Source organism: Uloborus diversus, chromosome 3, assembly GCF_026930045.1.
Source record: "Uloborus diversus isolate 005 chromosome 3, Udiv.v.3.1, whole genome shotgun sequence".
NCBI classification, from domain to species: domain Eukaryota; kingdom Metazoa; phylum Arthropoda; class Arachnida; order Araneae; family Uloboridae; genus Uloborus; species Uloborus diversus.
Window position 1 is genome coordinate 138,298,416 of NC_072733.1, and position 14,992 is coordinate 138,313,407.

Consider the following 14,992-nt stretch of genomic DNA (forward strand, 5'->3'; position numbering starts at 1 on the left):
CGACTTTATTAAGATCGATTAGACGAGAAATTATATTGTGTATATACAGCAACAAAGAGTTTAAACATTGCTAAAAAACAACACATTTGAACTCACTTCTTACAGGTTTAATATGCTTGTTAGTAGTGGAATGAATTAAGTAGCGATGGGCATAATCGAGTTCTCATAATTGAACCAATTCGAGAACTCGATTTCACGAGTTCTCGATTATCAGATCTCGAGTTCTCGATTACCGTATCTCTAGTGGTCGATTATCAGATCTCGAGTTCTCGATTATCAGATCTCAAGTTCCCGATTTTCGATTATCAGATCTTGAGTTCTCGATTATCAGATCTTGAGTTCTCCATTATCACAGCTCGAGTTTTCAATCATCACATCCTGAGATCTCGATTCAAAATAATCGAGAAGTCAATTGCTCGATTGAAATCAAGAACCGATTTCAAAAGATCTCGATTATCACTAGCTCGAGTTCTCGGTTTCGAAAGATCTCGATTGTCAATCGATTGTCACTCGATTATGAAAAATACTAGATTCCCGAGATCTCGATTATGCCTATCACTAGAATTAAGTTAACTGGTGAGAATAAGAATTTGCTCTCCTCTGTTTCCTGAGCTACATTTTATCGAATAATTTTCATGTTAACTTAATAGATATCTTGCAGCTTCCATAAGAATTTCGTGAAAGGACATCTAACAAATATTAAATTACTTCAAAAAGTCATTATTGAATAATAACTAGTGATTAATAACTACTTCAAAATTCCATTGACTTATAAGTAGTGTTATTTATTCCCAATATTCTACCTAATTTTATGCAAAATATGTGAACTCAGCGTGTTTAAAAAATATTTTCTATGTATTTCAGAGGTTAATGTTTAGCACCAATAAACAAAGAATTTCTGAATAGTCGAAACAACATTATGATAATAAGCAATCAAATATAACGTAGAACAAAACGCAAATTGACGACACAAGAGTATCGCATTGAGTGCTGCAATCGGGCTAAATTAACTGAAAGAAAAACTTTACCACAGCGCTGGTTAAAAATTTTCACCTATTTATCCAAAAAAAATTTTTTCGATTAATATTAACTTAAAAATGCCGACAATTCAGTCATACATCAAGCGTCAATTTAGATCATATATTTTTTGTGAAAATAAAATAACTATCTTCGGTAAAAATAAAATTCTCAAAATATAATTAATCAATTCCGCAGAAATTTCAGCTGCCACATTTGATGCATCAATCCCTAAGGATTTTCTTCTCGCGTTAGAAACTCGTTACTATGTTTCCAAGCTACAATCTATGAATAAGAACTTATGAGATAGAAATATCGCGGGACATTCTGAACAAAATCAAAAATCGAACATTGAAATTTAAGAAGGCTCAGAAAAGCCATTTAAAAAGCCAAAATCGCGAAAAATATTTCAGAGAAAATGTTGCAATTTTGAGCGTACATAACCCCTAGTATTGAATTTTATGTCTTTTCCGAGTGCAGTTCCAAAGATACATCGAATGGAAAGAAAAAAAATACCAATTCTTTGAAATATTGAAGGGTATACGGCAAATATTTTATATACTTCTTTCTACATAGATGCTCAAGTTTTTCCGTTTATACTTTTTTTCCGAAACTAAATTCCTATTCTTAGTGGATTCAATTTCATTTTTGTAGAAAGTGAAAATGTTTAGCTAAGTGTGAAAATTTTCATTATGTTAAAAGAGCATTAATATTTCTTAATCAATAAACAAATACACATTGTCGGTCCCCCCCCCCCCAGCAAGAAAACTATTTTTCTCAGTGTCAGTGACGGTTTACGGGAAGAAAGATTCGAAATACAAGACATAAAAATGGAATAAATCTACAAATAACCTCGGGAAGCCGGAGCTAAGGCAGAAATGCAAGCAAAATCAGATTAGCTCATTACAGCATCCAAAGTTCCAGAGATTGCAGTTAGCAACACTTTTAAGCTTCATGATTAAAAGAATGAAAACACTGGAACTTCTACATGTAAGAGGGGAGAAAAGAAATTTTGAAGCTTTTCAAAAAAATGGAAAGCCCATAAATGACGGCAGATTAGCACCAACACACCTCTACTGTTTATTAAAAACACACAATATTTTTTCTTGTTTCGGTTAATAACCTGTCAGCATCTGATACTCTGCAGTCAACAAACCAATTCTAGTTAGTTTTTCTACAAATATTATTTAGTACTAATAACTTTGAAGATCTCTGGCTTTCCGAGAAGTCTGTCTATGCAGGATAATTTTTGGGAATGACCAATAGTCACACACAAAGTACAGTGGTTGCATTTCAGGGTTGGGTTTTTTGCCGGCAAAAAGGTATTTTTGCCAGGACAGTGGAAAAAACCATGGCAAAAATGGAAAAAACCGGCAAAAATGGAAAAAACAGCAAAAACCTAATTGCAAATAAAGTAGCATTATATTGTTAATCAAGAAATAGTGACAATATAATATAAATAATGCACTTTAATATCTTAGTTATGTCTCTCCATGTTACTTCTAATTTATAAGGTGAAAAATAAATAAAAAACAAATGTTGGGATTGCAAAACTTAAGATTTTAAATGTTTGCTAAAACAATTTTTTCAGAATGAGCCAACTTTTATTTCTTTTATTTTATAGTTGCATCTTGATTAAGTATACTTTATATAGATATTTAGTATTCTGTAAAAAATGCTATAATAAACAAGCTAATTACATTTTCACTGTAAGTTAATTATTTGTCTTAGATGTTACAAACTGAAATTTTATGTTAATGTTTAAAAATTTAAAAGTAAAAATGCTCCATAACTTTAAAAGTAAGTTAAACCTTAAATTTTTTTAAACTATAAAAATAATTAAATTAAAATTTTATCAAAATCTTTTCATGCTTTTAACTTTTATATAAAAAGGAAAAAAAAAACTGTCCGTAAGTTGTTACCACAAAATCTATTTTTGCCACTTTGGCAAAAACTGGCAAAAATCTATTTTTGCCGGGCAGTAAAAACCGAGGTTTTTTCCATGGTTTTTTCCGCTCCCGGCAAAAACTTGCCAACCCTGTTGCATTTAGACTCGAAGTGCTCATTCAGTTCCAGAGTAAACTAAATTTTGGTCAATCCTTGGACACAAGGTTAGAGTGATCTTTTTTTCTTCAGTATCGTTTTTTATGAAGCAAAGTTTTCCCCTTGCGTCGAAGTAACGAACAAAGCAGTTCAGACGTATGTATGTAAAGATCACACGTAGAGCAAGCACCTCAAGAATACACAACACTGCCATTTGCTTATAAAAGTTACGGGTTACACGGAAAATATGAATTGACGAATAATTTGACACTAGCCCTGAAAACTATAAAATAAGTTCGAATTGAACAAACACATGGAATATCGTAAAAAGGAAACTTACCAAACTTCAAAACAAAAATAGTTGGCAAAACAGATGCCGAAAAAAAAAAAAAAAAATTGCGCATTTTGCCCACGAACTATGTAACAAATGCAAATCTTTGTAAAACAAGACAAAGCAAGCATAATTCACAAATAACACCAAAGAGGGTGGAAGTAGATTGGTCAAGCTTGTCGGAAGCGAGAACTGTTGCTACTGGCCGAGTGAGATGGCAGAGATGGCCTGATGTGCTACTGGGCACGAGCAAGATAAATAAGAACAGAAATCCTCTTTCCGTTCCGTGGAGCTGAAAGATACTAAACACTACCACTCAATCGCAGCTCTTCTCCTACTTGAAAAAAAGGATCGCAAACTACAGGTCTCTGAAGAAATTAATTTCCCTTTCGATGTGCTTTGATTGTAACTCTATCTCAACAGTCATAATACTTCAATGTTATGTTAGCAACGGAAGTCCACAAAAACTGGATGATTAGGTTAATTTCAACAGCACGAATAACTCGTAAACCAGATAATATTCCGGAGGATAATTCAGAGATTTAGCAGTAGACGATTTAAAGCTCATACCTAACACTCACATATAATCATCAAATCTTTTGAGCTTTACCGCCTAATTCACCATTAACCTGGGGCCACCTAAACCAAAGAATATAGATAAGGGAGAAGACGTTCCACTTCGAGACCAGTTTGTAAGCTCCGCAGAGAAAAAAAAATACTAACGAAAACATGGTTTTGGACTAAAGCCGAAATTTAGGAACAAATTCGTCGCCAACGGTGAACTGGCTTGGCGGAGGGTTGCCATTTCATCGCGGGAGTCGGGGAGACACGACCCCTGTGGAGATTCTAAAGCCTTTTGTATCTGAAGATTTGAAGAGTTCCAGATGTTCAATCGTTCTTCTCTTTTAACTAATGTACTCATTTGCTACTGTTGTAAAACCACAACTGATACCGCGATTTTTCTCTTTGAGTGGGCCTGGAAGAAGTGTCATCGCGCCGTTCGACCCCGAGCGTTGTGTTGATGGGAGAAATTTGTTTCTTCACTCTTTTTGGGGCAACTTTAAGCGTTGTGTTGATTACGTAGTTCCGAACTGATGCATCTACTAATCAGAATAAGTTCGCCCTAAATTTCCCCTTTTACTGATCATTGAGGGAAGAAACATTATTATTTATTTCCACTTTCGCTGATTTATATCATTGAGGTTGTAAAAACAAAATAACCTTTTTGGTCTGCTACGGGAGTAGTTGTAGGGGAGTATTCTTCTTTTTTTTTATTTAAAGAAATTGTTTAAACGAAGAAATAAATTTAAAAGTAGTTAATATTTTGTTTGCTTAATTTTACCCCTTTGACAGGAACACCAAGTGTCCCAGCATCTACTTTACAGCACAAAAAAAAAAAAAAAAAAAAAAATGTATGTTTGGTGCCCAGAGTTTGAGGACTGATTTTAGATATGTTTGGGGCTCTGAATCAAAATATGAAATTAGTTTTTCTCTAGCAGCTCTAGTTTTCAGTTAATTTCAACTGTTTTACCCAAATTATGCAACTTTAACTCCATTTTATGCATTTCTAAATCAAAGTGTAAGCTTCTGAAACAAGGACTGCCTCCAGCATATTTGCTCTGCTATAATCAGTTTGCAGTCTAGTTACATTCAGAAAAACTCACTACATGGAGTAAATATCTAGCAAGTTTAAAAGGCTTCAACGAATTACGGTCAACTTGTAAGTTCTTGCAATGCATATATTCGCTTTGCGTGATGTGTGACGAATTGGATCTTTGTATGTAATATTTTCAGGGCCCGACTAATGTAGACCCTAAACAAACTTTTTTGGGGGTCCTCTACAGTCAAACCTTATAAACAAAAGCATTAATAAAGAATCAGGGGTGGTAGTTTCAGGGGTGTTGAGGTGTTAAATCACTTATTCAAAGCAACCCACTCTTGTACACATAAAAAACTGCAGATAAATTCAGGAGAGTACCTTAATTTTCTTAAATAGAAACTACAGCAATTTTAGTATTTTGGGGGCTCTTAAAAATTGTGGACCCATGGCCAACAGCCTAATTGGTCTGGTTGGTAATTGAGCTCTGATTCTTTTGTATAATACACTTTGAATAAAAATTCCATTATTTGTTTTTCATTTGATCTATGGATGTAACTTAAAACCATGTCACAAATATTTCAATGTTATGTTTTAGAAATTTGGGCTCCTGCGCAAAAATTGATGCCCCGTAAGAAATGCTTTGGTGAAACGGATGCAACGTGAAAATGCAACTTCAGACCGTTTAGTTACATTCATTCTAATAAAAGATTAAACCGAAAATAAAATGTGTTGGCCTCTCACCCCTCCCCCCCCCCGCACACACAACCGTACTCCGATTTCCCTGCTTTCCTTAACAAGGAGGAACAAGCGAAGTCTTAATTACATCGTATGCAATACTTCACACTTCACTGTGGCATTTTACGTAGAGGTCAAGTCCACCGAGAAGTTAATCGGGTCAACGGGAGAACATGAACCAACGGGACCCCACCTTACCCTAGCCTTGTCAAATAGAAACGCAGCTAAAAGGGAGCTAAGAAAATACGAACCTGTACAGCGAAATAAATGCGGTGTGCTGATCTTCTGACAACAAGCTTTAGCTATAAACTATCTGAATTCTATTTAACGTGTAGAAAAATCACCTAATAAAATAAGTACAGATTTTAGCTTCTGAGAATTCCTATGCAAACTAAGCTCTGACACGGGACATCTTGTGGCTGCATAAAGTTTAAAAATTTCATACGACTTATTCATAAAAATGTATCGAAATTTATTTTGGATTTTTGAAAAAAAATGTTGAAAACTCTCATAACTGTCTCTCTAGTGAAAGTCACTGGTTATTCTTTGTGCGGACTCGTCTCCAGATTAGAGGTGCTTTAAATGCAGTTTTACCTACACGGGTATGTACTAATTTGTGAGGTTTATTTTATTATTTTTTTAAAACTTTTAAATTACTCAAAAAATCATTCCTGTAGTTTTCAAAAATTCCAAGAAAATGACACCACAAACGAAGAAAAGTGAGGCTCAAATCATGAAGAGAATTTCTTATCATTATATAGCTTTCAATCATAACTTTGAGTGTTCAAACATGCATATTTTTCTTATTGGGGAAACGCTTTTTGTGTTCTCAAGAAGCATTATGATATTGAATGCAAAATAAACCTAATATTTACTCTTTGTTAAGCTTTAGCAGTTCAAAAAAAAAAAAAAAACTCTTAAAAGTGTTACATGACGTTCTGTATTTATCTCTGTACTTTTTTGAAAAACCTTCTTCATATAAAAACGCTGTCCGAAAAGGTGATTTTCAGGAAAAAGTTATAAAGGTCACCAGGGGTCTGGCCAGAGGATATTTGGGTCCGTTAACGGACCCTTCACAAAAATCCGATCAACCAAAACGGACCTTTCACAAAATCCCTATCAAACAAAACGGACCTTTCACAAAATCCCGATCAAACAAAACCGACCCTTCACAAAATTCTGATAAACAAGATCGGATCTGTCACAAATTGTTTATTGAAAGAGCAAATTTGAAAGCAAAATAATGCATATTTCTGTGTATAAACCGATCATTTTTGGAACCTTTTTTTAAATTAAATTAGAGGGATCAGCTTATACAAAATCGGCTAATTTTGAAAAAAAAAAAAAAAAGAAAAGAAAAAATCGGCACTCTTGTGATGCTCCTGCAAGCGATGAATAATTGCTACTGCCAAATAAATATAATGGTTGTTTGTTTTATCACAGCTAATTAGCAGCGGTGTTGTTGTAAACTTTTCTGAAAAGGCATTGGTAAGCACTTTTCTCCGCTCATGATTTAATAAACAATAATAATATATATCTGCGAAATGAACTTAGAACTGCAAAGGGATAGGGGTGAGGAAAAAATATGATCGCTTCAGATAGGGTTACCAATTTCAAAACTATCACCACTTAGCGTCTGGCGTTGAACCTTTACAATGACTTGATTAGAAAATATTCTCATCATTTTGTCAGTTTGTCAATATTTGCGTTTTTACGGTGCGGTGCGATGTTTAATTGTTATTTTGGGAGACAATTAAATGGATTTTGATTTTTCGATGCTAACAAGGATGATTAACTTTAAATAAACTCTTTTAATTACCGTTTTTTTTTCTTTAGATGTCTACATTTTGAAAAATGCAATCTTTTAACATCCGATATGAGAATCATATTTTGTTCTTTTTTCAAGCTAACTTCGCTTTATTAGGATTCAAATAAATGAAAAGTCTCTTTATCTCTGTTAGAACTCTCATTTCAAGTTTTTAAAGCAAAATTCCATTTTCTGTTATGAGTAAAAATTAAAATGCTGAATGGATGGTTTATTTTATTTTATTATTTTTTTTTGGGGGGGGGGAGTCAACTGTGTGCACAGATATTAATGATATGTTATCATAGGACTCTTAAAATGCAATTTTAAAATAATTTTATCAAAAATATTTCTTTTACAAGCCGTTTTTATACTTTTGATGCCTTCACTTTGAGAATTGCGATCTCTTTGCATCCGCTATGGGAATCCGATTTTTCGAATTTTTGATGATTATTACGCTTTGTTAAGAGGTAAACAATTGAAATATATTTTTATTTTTGTTAAAATCACGGAATTTATAAGTTTCAAACGAAATTCTGTGCTTTTTAAGAGTGTCTTGGGTCAAAAAGTTGAATGCTGAACCCTATTCTGAATTTTGTTTTATTTATTTATATTTTTGTTACAATTATTTTAAATATTGTACAGAAATATATCTAGTATAAAATTTAACATAATGCAGAATGGTAGATAAATATTGATACTTGAAAGAGCGATGCCCCCCCCCCCTCCGCCAAATATCAGAAAAAAAATCCAGAATGATTTTCTCGCCATAGAAGAGGAAAACACTCAACTTTAAGTTTAATTGATGCAGTTTGTGCCATCTCTAAATTCTAAAATTTCGTTTTAACATTTTTTTTTTGCGATTTTTTTTGATTTTTCACAAAATTAATTCTTTTTTCACAAAATTATTTGATTTTTCACAAAAAACGGACCTTGTGAAAAATCCTGGACAGACCCCTGGTCACTATATATGTGTCGTGGAAAAGGTCTGCGGACTGATTTCTAGTTGATAAGGATACAATGCGAACATTTATCGCTTGAAATCTGAAGACTTTTATTGTCTTAAAGTTAAAATTGCGGAATAAAACGCAAATGCGTATATTCACAAGGAACGATAAAATTAAAAATTTTAAAAACCTCCGATTGAGTCGCAACTGCAGAATCAAGAGGGAAAATTGAAAATCCTTTTAAAAGTCTTATATTATTTAAAATCAAAGTCAAGTATTTTTTTTTTTGCTATTAAATAGAAACTGGTAACAGATAAAAACTTTAAATCACTGCTTTTAATTTCCTTGTTGGCCAACAATGAATGGGGTCGTTTCCAAAATTTTAAAAGTATTTTTTTCTGAAAGAGCATGCTTAAAAACACAGGATCTGACCATTTTTTAAATAATTTGTTTAAGTTTAATATTTTTAAAAAAATGCTAAAATCTGGCGCTTTCATTGTTTACATTTCTTGCCTATGACATCACAAATGATGAAATGCCATTCTGTGTTGCCATTCACAGAGCAAAATATTTAATTCGCATCTTTACTCACGTGTATTGGCAACGATAAGGTTAATAGCAAGCGTAGAGCTCAATTTTAATTCGCTTCTTGATTATCATAACGTGGAAACGCGGTACAAAGATGCGTCAAAGAGCATCATTTGTGACGTCACCAAGACCACGCTTTGTTTGAAAAATCGGACATGTTAAAAAATTAATTAAAAAATAACTGTTGGGAAAATGAAAGAATTTTCTGGGTTATGTTATTTATTTATTTATTTATTTTTGCTTATTCAATCAATTTTAGTGACTAAAAGTACTACTTTTGACTGAAGGAAACAACCCCATTCGGTTTCCAATCGCGTGAATAAATGCTTAGCCGTTATTAAAATCTGCTTTAAAAAACGTCATAATTCGAATTTTATGAAAGATAGAAGCTCCAAACACATTTTATCAGAAGGCGGAAAAAATTTCTCTTTATTTTGGTATTAAATTTTAAAATTTTTAACTATGTTCTCACTGCAAAAATCGCGAAAAACATTTTAGAGGTTTTTAACTAATATCTTCGTTAATTAATGTCATCCAAAGACGCAATCTAGCTAAAACACTCCCAATCAACTCCCCTTTCGAATTTTTTTTTTTTAATTTTTTTTAAAATAAAGCTGTCCATCCATTTTGGCGCTAGAGTGCGACAGACAAATACACACACACACACATAACGGGAGCTCAGATTTTAAGAAAATGCATATGAACTTGAATAATTGCAAATTGCTTATCTCTACTATATCAGTGATATAATCGATTCACGTGCTTTAACCCTTTCAGGGGCGCGTCATTAATTTTTGAGAAATCTTAAGAAAAAACACCACAAATGGGTTTATTTGATCATCTAGACATAGATTTTTCAGTTAAAAAATTTTTTCAGAATTTTTTTCACTGGGGTGTTGTCCCCATTTATTCACACCCCCACCTGGGGAAGGACAAAAACATGTTTATGCATGTAAAAATGAATTTGAATCTTTTCGAACAATATGATTGACTACCTCAGGAAAAAAGAAGAAAAATTATTCACTCTTTCAGCGCTAATTAAAAATTTTAAAATCTGAAAAAAATTCCAATTTTTGGAATAAATAAAAAATTAAAAATTTGATGATTTGAACAAGAAATTGAGCCTACGAAAAAATTTTTTTTTTGTTATTCTGCCATCTAATGTTGTTCATTGAACTTAAAAGAAGAGGACTCAAGAAATTTTGATTCAAAAAATTCGGAAAAAAGAGGGAAAAAATTCATAAATTAGTGGTTTCACAGCGCAACCACCGCCCCTGAAAGTGTTAAGAAGTACTGCGGAACTTAGAATTGGATATGGAGAATGTCCATCCGTCTCAATTTTTCAGGCTGGCCAAATTGATTTGAGAAGGTATTTCAATAAATGATGAATTATTTTTTTTCGAAGATCTTCTAACAATTGTTTTGCAACAACATGAGGGGTATTTAGCACGTTTGGGAACAAATAACAGACGTGTTTAGCGTTTATCAAAAGTCTAGAACATTTTGACTGCAAAAATCCACAGTGAAAAACACACGAACACAATGAAAAAGTATGTTTTGGTTTTTCCAGTAACTAAAATAAAATATTTAGATTTCAGATGTTTAGTTCTGATGTAAATTAGTATGCTAATGAATTAATATGTTGAAGTTTGCTGATCGTTTATTTAGTACTTTTGATATAAAGTTATCTTACCAACCCACTAGTACTCTCATTTTAGAATTAAGAGAGGGGGGGGGATATGTAAGAGGTAAAAATGAAGCGTAAAAATGAATAAGTGAAAGGGAGGGGGGGAGGTTCACAAGTGGTTCCTGAATGTCGGCTTTTTGGTCGAACCACTATTTCGTCAGGGGTCGAAAAGAAGGTTACATACGTTTCTACCGGAGTGGGACATCTTTGCGTGTGAAATATCTTTGCCTAAACCTCGCGGTTAAGCCCGAAACCGGTCCTTAACCCGGAGTTACCGCCGATTTCGTATTCACCGTCAACTTCAACTACGCGCCGACAGGTTTCCGAAACCTTGCGTGGTTGAAAAACCTAACCAAGCTCCGGAGCAAGGTTAAAGGCTTGGTTTGCCTCCTGAGCATGCGCATTACAAGTAAACATTAGAAGCAATGGCGGTTCGAGGCGATCTTCGCTTGAAGGTAAGATATCTTTATTTCCTATAAATGAAAGTTTTTATTTATGTTATTGCTGTTCTGTACTGTATATGTCAATAGTATTCGTTCATAAATTTTCATATTGGATTTGATCGATCGTTTTCTGCGCTTTAAAAGATGCAAATTCATCACTTTCCATTCCTATTCCGTAGTTTATTCAAAATATTTCAGCTTTACGATTAATGATATGTCAGTGAACAGAAAAATAGTAATTCCATAGTTATAGTATGACATATAAATTTCAATATTAATAATTGCACATTTTGTGACTGAGTTGGAAAGTAGTGTGACATATATCTACCAAGTAATCTGTATGTACTCGGTACTGCTTGGTCAATTTCTGGTATACTCGGTCAAATTTTAACTATGTTTCCTGCTTATTCCGAGTAGTTTTGAAATATTTCACGGATTTTTTTTTAAATTTTCAATTTGCAATCATTTACTACTGTTTGACTCTTAAAATATGATTGTATTGTATATGAAAATTAAGAAAAACTGAACATGTAAAGCAAAGTAAAATTTTAATATGCATATGTCACTTCCACCATTCTTTTTAAATGTGGGAAAGTTAAAAAATATGGCACTCAAAAGTTTTTTTTATTATTATTACTCTACAAATATTGTATATGTGCAAATTTCTAATATTTAAAAAAGCTATAATAAATTCCTAAATTAGTTGAAATTTCATCTCATTTAATTCAGTTTTTTGTCTATATTTTAAACTAGTGCTACCCGCACGGCTTTGTCCGTAGTAGAAAATTAAATGGTCATTTGGTTCCCTGTATATTTACAAATAATGGATGATTAATTTCTCGCCAGTTGGCTATGTTCATTCGCTCTCCCATTCCACGTCATGACAATTTTGTAATTTACTCATCATCTTATGATAATTTTGCTCCGGAAAATGTTCTTAAAATTGATATAGAAAAAGAACAAAATCAAATTTTTGAAAAATCGCTTCGAGGTGCATACCCCCATGCTGCAAACTAACTTTGCCAAATTTCATGAAAATCGGCTAAACGGTCTAGCTGCTATGCGCATCACAGAGATCCAGACATCCTGACAGAGAGACTTTGAGCTTTATTATTATTAAAAAATACAATTGTAATTTTTTTCTTAAAATCTGTGAGGGGTGCTTAGTTAAATTTCAAATTCAAAAATATCACTATGTGTGCAAAATTTATTTTAATGCTCCAATAAGTGTAACATGCTTCACATTTATGTCAATGGTTATTATTATTTTTTTTAAGATGCTCTGTATTTGACCAAGTACGTACTCGCCCTGAGTGCAGCTTGGTTCCACACTAGTTGAATGTAAAGTAATTTTGAAAAAGCCCTTAATTTCTACATTGTATGAATGTCAGCGTATGCTATGCTATAATCTCTGTATGGCCCTTGCCACATCAACGCCATCCGAAGAGATAGCAATCATCTTTTGCCCTCCCCCCTCACACAAAGAATAGTAAAGTTCTGAACATTTTTTTAAATTAATTATTGCTTAATTGAACATGTATTCTGAATTCATCAGATCATATGTGACATAAAAGACAAATATTAAATAAGGCCCGGATCTGCGTGCCCGCAGACTCGACAGGGGGGGGGGAGAGGGTATGTCCTTCAGGGGTCTGACGACCCACGAAATTGAAAAAAAAAGTAGCTGACTCAGACTTATTAACGTTGCAAATGCACACTGCTCGCTTCTGTGGAGGGGCCCTAGAGATTTTGTTGCCAGGGGGTCCAAAATTTGTAGATCCAGGCCTGAATAAATCTATATCATAGCATTTCAGAACCTATTTTTAAAAAGGAATTATATTGGAGTCAAAAAAAAAAAAAAAAAACCCCTTCAAGTACTGCGTGGCAAAAGGTTCAATTAATGGGGCTCTCTCTTATCTTGTCACCTGGGGAAATTGTATCCCTTGTCCCCTCTTCAGACAGCCCTGTTCGCAAAATCATGCCAGGAGTCTCTTCTGTTTTCACCAGTAAGTATTCAAGCATAACACTGTAAACTACTTTGACTGGTGGAAAATTTGGTCTTAAAATGACTTTGCGATCCCTCATTTAATTTTAAATTGAATTTAATTAAATAAATTACTATACATTAAATAAATACCTTTGTGCATAAGAAGTAAAATAGGAAATAGCATCATCAAAAAGCAAACTGCAGATTGCTGCAGTCACAGGTTTCGGCGTTACAAGAAACGCCTTTTTCAATGCAAGAGAAATGAGCTTATGGATTGAAAAAAATAAAGACATCCACTTTTGTCGGGTGTTGGTTTTGACCTTTTTATCTGTTATTTTACAAATTATTACAAGTATATGCTTGAAATCCCAAACTGATACTTCAATAAGTTCAAAATCCTTCTCGTGTATGTCAGTGAATTTTTGTTTAGCTCTATTGATAAATACTACTTAGCGGAATAGCAATGGTTGAAAGTACTCCTTGTTTGGCCTAAGTGCTACTCCGTATGGCACTGCCTAAAGCCCCTTCGTTAAATAGAATTGTATTTTGTGCAAAAGTGGCAACGACTTAAATTTAATGTTCTTGTACATGAGGGCAAAAAACTATATTACAGATAGTGGCAGTTCTTTAAAATTTCAAAGTTTCTTGGAAGATTTTCTAATTTCAAATATATACAAAAAGCAGCAAATAATGTTAACACAACCTATTACTGTTTTGGGTATAGTGTAGAATTTTAAATGTGCTGCTATTGTTGCCAGTGTGTGTTAGAGTTGTGGTACAACTGATTCGTTTTTTTTTTTTTAATTCAAAAAATTATTTTTATCAGCATTTTGACTTAATTTGTTTTCCAGTTGATTCCGAATGGACTCTGGGTACTGAAATTTACAACTTGCTGCAATCTATCTCAGGAATCATATAACTGGTGTGTCTGTCAAAAGGAAGTTGAAATTTATCTTAATTGGTTTTCAATTGTATTACTTTGTATTTGTTTTTAAAAGATTAAATCCTGATTATGTACTCAATTAGCTGAAATAAATTTTACTTGCCTCTGTAACTTGTTTTATATTATTAGTTATTTTATACACGAAACACACACACACACACAAAAAAAAAACTGATTGTCAGTTAAAATTATAATTACTAACTATAAATTATGCTCTAATATCATTAACTCAACAATAAGGTGTCCAAGTTTAATGGGTTCTTCATTATTTTAATGTAACTTATGTTGCTTAGCATTTGAATAGATTTAAAACAGCTTAATTAAATTAAAATCATGGTTTGACTAAAGTGATTAAAATAAATCAAACAAAATTCAATTATCAATGAACTGAATAAAAAGTCATTGATGACAATCGTTTGTCAAAACATTAGATATATCTTTACTTGTTAATTGATGTTTCAATGTGTTCAAATGTGAAAGATATTGTGTAACAGATTTCAACATTTCAGAATAAATAATTTTTTAAATTGTACACTATTGCTGTTTATGCTTTATATATTCATTGAAATAGTGAATTAAATAAAAGTTTTTTTTAATTTATAAATATTGTCATGAAAGTAAACTTTCAGTACAGCATAAAAAAATGTTTGTACTTTTAATAGGGAAAGTAAGTAAAATATTTTTTTTAAAAATTCATTTGCACTTGAAAGCATGCTTCATTCTTGTTTTACATTCAGTGCAATGCCGTATAAAAAAGAAAACAGAAATAATGGTTTCCTTTTATAAAAATTAATGTAGTGAATTAGTATAAAACTTAATTCAAGTGTGTCAACCACAGCTGTGGAATTGGAGGGAAAATGACAGACG

General features: G+C 32.7%; 1 protein-coding gene across 1 annotated transcript in view; it reads right to left on the reverse strand.

The window, feature by feature from the left end:
* The window catches only part of LOC129218625 (plexin-A2-like), a 536,492-nt gene that overhangs the window by 475,676 nt on the left and 45,824 nt on the right, over nucleotides 1-14,992 (reverse strand). The gene's annotated exons all lie outside the window — the stretch shown is intronic.